Source organism: Girardinichthys multiradiatus, chromosome 23, assembly GCF_021462225.1.
Source record: "Girardinichthys multiradiatus isolate DD_20200921_A chromosome 23, DD_fGirMul_XY1, whole genome shotgun sequence".
In the NCBI taxonomy this organism is placed as follows: Eukaryota; Metazoa; Chordata; class Actinopteri; order Cyprinodontiformes; family Goodeidae; genus Girardinichthys; species Girardinichthys multiradiatus.
The window spans coordinates 12856287-12862319 of NC_061815.1; the positions used below are offsets into that span (position 1 = coordinate 12856287).

At 40.8% G+C, this 6033-nt stretch overlaps 1 long non-coding RNA gene across 1 annotated transcript in view; it reads left to right on the forward strand.

Moving 5' to 3' along the window:
• The window catches only part of LOC124859808, a 38346-nt gene extending 33248 nt beyond the window's left edge, over positions 1-5098 (forward strand). Inside the window, exon 5 of the long non-coding RNA XR_007036194.1 lies at positions 5036-5098. This is a non-coding gene — a long non-coding RNA (uncharacterized LOC124859808). The remainder of the gene's footprint in view (positions 1-5035) is intronic.
• Positions 5099-6033: the final 935 nt, after the last annotated feature.

Consider the following 6033-nt stretch of genomic DNA (forward strand, 5'->3'; position numbering starts at 1 on the left):
GCAAGAGGAAGCTGTCTGAAACGGATATTTGGGTGCTAACCCAGATTGTATCCAAAAAACATAAAACCACGGCTGCCCAAATCACGGCAGAATTAAATGTGCACCTCAACTCTCCTGTTTCCACCAGAACTGTCCGTCGGGAGCTCCACAGGGTCAATATACACGGCCGGGCTGCTATAGCCAAACCATTGGTCACTCATGCCAATGCCAAATGTCGGTTTCAATGGTGCATCGAGCGCAAATCTTGGGCTGTGGACAATGTGAAACATGTATTGTTCTCTGATGAGTCCACCTTTACTGTTTTCCCCACATCCGGGAGAGTTATGGTGTGGAGAAGCCCCGAAGAAGCGTACCACCCAGACTGTTGCATGCCCAGAGTGAAACATGGGGGTGGATCAGTAATGGTTTGGGCTAACATATCATGGCATTCCCTTGGCCCAATACTTGTGCTAGATGGGCGCATCACTGCCAAGGACTACCGAACCATTCTTAAGGACCATGTGCATCCAATGGTTCAAACATTGTATCCTGAAGGCGATGCTGTGAATCAAGATGACAATGCACCAATACACACAGCAAGACTGGTGAAAGATTGGTTTGATGAACATGAAAGTGAAGGTGAACATCTCCCATGGCCTGCACAGTCACCAGATCTAAATATTATTGAGCCACTCTGGGTTGTTTTGGAGGAGCGAGTCAGGAAACGTTTTCCTCCACCAGTATCACGTAGTGACCTGGCCACTATCCTGCAAGAAGAATGGCTTAAAATCCCTCTGACCACTGTACAGGACTTGTATATGTCATTCCCAAGACAAATTGAAGCTGTATTGGCCGCAAAAGGAGGCCCTACACCATACTAATAAATTATTGTGGTCTAAAACCAGGTGTTTCAATTTCATTGTCCAACCCCTGTATATATACAGTACAGACCAAAGGTTTGGACACACCTTCTCATTCAAAGAGTTTTCTTTATTGTCATGACTATGAATATTGTAGCTTCACACTAAAGGCATCAAAACTATGAATTAACACATGTGGAATTATATACTGAACACAAAACTGTGAAACAACTGAAAATATATCTTATATTCTAGGTTCTTCAAGGTAGCCACCTTTTGCTTTGATTACTGCTCCGCACACTCTTGGCATTCTGTTGATGAGCTTCAAGAGGTAGTCACCTGAAATGGTTTCCACTTCACAGGTCAGGTTTAATAAGTGGGATTTCAAGCCTTGTAAATGGGGTTGGGACCATCAGTTGTGTTGTGCAGGAGGTGGATACAGTACACAGCTGATGGTCATACTGAATAGACTGTTAGAATTTGTATTATGGCAAGAAAAAAGCAGCTAAGTAAAGAAAAACAAGTGGCCATCATTATTTTAAGAGATGAAGGTCAGTCAGTCCGAACAATTGGGAAAACTTTGAAAGTGTCCCCAAGTGCAGTCGCAAAAACCATCAAGCGCTACAAAGAAACTGGCTCACATGAGGACCGCCCCAGGAAAGGAAAACCAAGAGTCACCTCTGCTGCGGACGATAAGTTCATCCGAGTCACCAGCCTCAGAAATCGCAGGTTAACAGCAGCTCAGATTAGAGAACAGGTCAATGCCACACAGAGTTCTAGCAGCAGACACATCTCTAGAACAACTGTTAAGAGGAAACTGTGAATCAGGCCTTCATGGTAAAATAGCTGCTAGTAAACCACTGCTGAGGACAGGCAACAAGCAGAAGAGACTTGTTTGGGCTAAAGAACACAAGGAATGGACATTAGACCAGTGGAAATCTGTGCTTTGGTCTGATGAGTCCAAGTTTGAGATCTTTGGTTCCAACCACCATGTCTTTGTGCGGCTCAGAAGAGGTGAACGGATGGACTCTACATGCCTGGTTCCCACCGTGAAGCATGGAGGAGGAGGTGTGATAGTGTGGGGTTGCTTTGCTGGTGACACTGTTGGAGATTTATTCAAAATTGAAGGCATACTGAACCAGCATGGCTACCACAGCATCTTGCAGCGGCATGCTATTCCATCCGGTTTGCGTTTAGTTGGACCATCATTTAGTTTTCAACAGGACAATGACTCCAAACACACCTCCAGGCTGTGTAAGGGCTATTTGACCAAGAAGGAGAGTGATGGGGTGCTGCGCCAGATGACCTGGCCTCCACAGTCACCAGACCTGAACCCAATCGAGATGGTTTGGGGTGAGCTGGACCGCAGAGTGAAGGCAAAAGGGCCAACAAGTGCTAAGCATCCCTGGGAACTCCTTCAAGACTGTTGGAAAACCATTTCAGGTGACTACCTCTTGAAGCTCATCAACAGAATGCCAAGAGTGTGCGGAGCAGTAATCAAAGCAAAAGGTGGCTTCTTTAAAGAACCTAGAATATAAGACATATTTTCAGTTGTTTCACAGTTTTTTGTTCAGTATATAATTCCACGTGTTAATTCATAGTTTTGATGCCTTCAGTGTGAAGCTACAATATTCATAGTCATGAAAATAAAGAAAACTCGTTGAATGAGAAGGTATGTCTATATATATATATATATATATATATATATATATATATATATATATATATTATATATATGAGCTAAATTTCCCAAGAAGAAAAAGTAAAGCAAAGCACACATTTTGAACAAAATACATTTTAAGCCAAGATATATAAACAATAATAGTTCTTGCTGAGGCAATATATCTCAATTTCCTGCCTGGCTCACTTAATTTTGTCAAGCTTAAAAAAAACACTTCTGTTCAAAAGAAAAGCATTTAGCCATCATCTCTCAGATACTGACTGTCTGATCGGTATAAAAACAAAGCGATTTGCAGAATATCTTAAGTAGATTATGAATTCAGTTCAATTTGTGTCTTTTAACTTTCACTTAAAACTTTGTTCCTCTTTCCTTCCAGAGCAGTGAAGATGGTAATGATGATGATCAGACCATTAGGATGGCTCATTAGTAGAGAGGAAGAGGGGAAGGTAAAAGGGGATGTAATGATAATGAACTTGTGTGAGGTTAAAACACAGTATACAGGAAGGCTTAGCCTCAGGGTCACGTTTGAGGCATGTTAAAAGACACAAATAAACTAATGATCAACTTACTTGACCACAGAGGTGCTGTCAGTCGTTATACCTCATTAGTAGTTTGGTAATTTGTATAATCTCAACAGAAAGGAGACTACATCTCTAGAAAAATGGAATGATACAAAATGAACTGCAGGATTTAGTTCAGTTCTATTTTCACTGCAGTGCCTTGCAAAGTTATTCACATTAGACATTTCCTTATCTAAAAACATTGAAACAATCTACATATTTTATTGTTGTTTTTCTGTGATAGATCAACACAAAGTAGTGCATAATTGTAAAGTGGCACGTGGCTTTAAAAGTAAAATTTTAAAATGTGTCATTTCTTTGTAAGTCAATACTTTGTAAGAACCAACTTTTGTTGTAATTAGCGCTGAATTACATTTGGTAAATCTGTGGTCTGTCTCTGTCAGCTTTGCACATCTGGAAATGTTGCCTCAGTGTTTGTGATCATCTAGTTTTACCTCTTGCCACACATTTAGGTCTGAACCTTTACAGGTGGTTCTAACACATTGATATGCTTTGATTTAAACCCTTCCATTCCAGCTTTGGCTGCATGTTTAGGGTCACTGTGCTGCTGCATGATGAATCTCCACCCCTGGGCTCATGTCTTTTGCTTCCTCTAACAGGTTTTCTGCCAGAAAGGTCCCCTTTTTTTTTTTTCCAACCAGCTTCCCCGAACCAACTAAAAAAAACACATCCCCATAGCATGATTCTCCCAACACCATATTTCATGATTGGAATGGTTTGTTCAGGGGGATGTTTTCTGCAACACGTAACATTTTGTATGCAGTCCAAAAATTCACATTTTGCATAATCTGATTAAATGAGTTTCTTCCTCGTCCCCTACGGCTTCTAGCAAACTACAAATTGGACTTATAACCACTTATTTTAACAGTTATACTGAGCTGAATTTGTACTGTAATGAAATTACTCACAGCTGGACTCTATTTACGTATTAGGTGAATTCTGAAGAGGATGGCCGGCAGTGGATTTTATTTAGGAGTATTAGAGTAAGGGCATGAGTAGAAATGTGAATGCAGATCTTTATTTCTAAAAAAAAAAAAACACAAAAGAAAAACCTATGTATAATTTGTTTTACTGCATAAATGCATGCCTGGGTACAGACAGAGTGAGTACAGACTGCATTAAAAGATAGAACAAAGCAGTGGATTCATATTTATTGATAATGGAATTATCAAAGATGCAACATGAGTTGTTCAGGGTGCGTGGAGAAGACAGTCCTGCAGAGGGAGGTAGCAGGATAGTCCTGCTAGTCCACAGACCCCTAAACATATTACATCTAGAACTACAGAGAATCAGATTCCCTAGAATCATTCTGCAAATAAAAAGGATATGCAAAGATTTACAAAATCTGTGAAAAATGGATCACTATGTATTATCCTATCTTCTCGAAAATGTTTTTTATCCTAGGCTGTTACTGTCGAGATGAAACTGGAGGCTTTCCACTTGTGCACGTGCGGTTGTTATGGATGATGCCCTCTGGTGCCAGACTTCTTTCACTGTGCTGATGGTCAAGTTGTACTTGCTCTTAAAAGGGAATTTGAAATAAGCTCAATTAACCTGCATGTCCTGTTCCCTAAAACTAGTGAAGACAGGGGGAAAACAGAGACCTGAGGTAAAAGGCAGAAGCTATTTTTTAACAAGCTCACCATAACTTTCATTCCAGCTCAGCAGCACTTCAGGGATTTATGACACATACAACCAGCTTTTGTTTGGTGGAACCTTAGTGAGCTTCTTTGTCACCTCACTTGGATGTTTGGGCTTTACAAGAGTGTCCAGAGCTGGACAGAAGAAGGATGCTTGCTCATGGCCTGGAACAGCTTGTGATCAGGCTACTGAAGTGGAATCAATCATTTCCGGCCCCTCTAACAATTGCTGCAACATCAATTCTTCAGGTCCTTTTCCTACAATAACTTGTGTTATTCTCTTTCTGTCGCTAGACACTCCGGGCAGAAATAAGTCCCCCTGCCTCAGTCTGGATCTGACGAAGCCCTTCTTTAGGTAAGAGACACTTGATTTTTACTGTTAATTGTGCTGTTCACTGTTAATATGCTGCTCTCTCTACATAAAAATAGCCCTGCAAATTAGCCCTCTTAAAAATAATGAATTATATTTATTGAAAACAAACACATGCAGGGCTGCATGGTGGCTTAGTTGGTAGCACCGTTGCCTTGCAGCAAGAAGGTCCTGGGTTTGATTCCTGGCCAGGAGTCTTTCTGCATGGAGTTTGCATGTTCTCCCCGTGCGTGGGTTCTCACAGGGTACTCCAGCTTCATCCCACAGTCCAAAGACATGCCTGTTAGGTTAATGAACCACTCTAAATTGCCCTTAGGTATGTGAATGAGTGTGTGTGTGTGTGGTTGTATGTGTGTTGCCCTGCGATAGACTGGCGACCTGTCCAGGGTGTACCCTGCCTCTTGCCCATAGACTGCTGGAGATAGGCACCAGCTTCCCCGTGACCCACTATGGAATAAGTGGTAGAAAATGACTGACAAACACTTTTTTTCATTTTTTATGTAAGGCGATAGAAGAACAACACAACGATCAGAAAACGCACATTTATTTAAATATTTATAGAAATTAGTCATATTTATGATTTGTTGTTTTCCTTTGAGTGCATTTCATCTTTTTAATTTTAATGTGTTTCTCTTATACACTGTTGAAACAATGAGAGCCGAAGTGCTTTGAAGCCATCCACCATTTTGTTCCACAAAGGTTTTATTCTTTGAGCCGCTTAATCGATGTTGTGATTTTTTTTGTCAATCTTATTTGTGTGCTAATAGAAAGCTGAGTCATCTGATTTCCTGCACGTTGTCATTCCATATTTGGTGTGTAGCAAACATTCATTATTTCATTACTGCTGCATTTGTTTACAACATTAGTCTGGTCATTTATAGTCCCTGGCGGAAAGCATCAATAACTCTTGAGCTTTTTCACA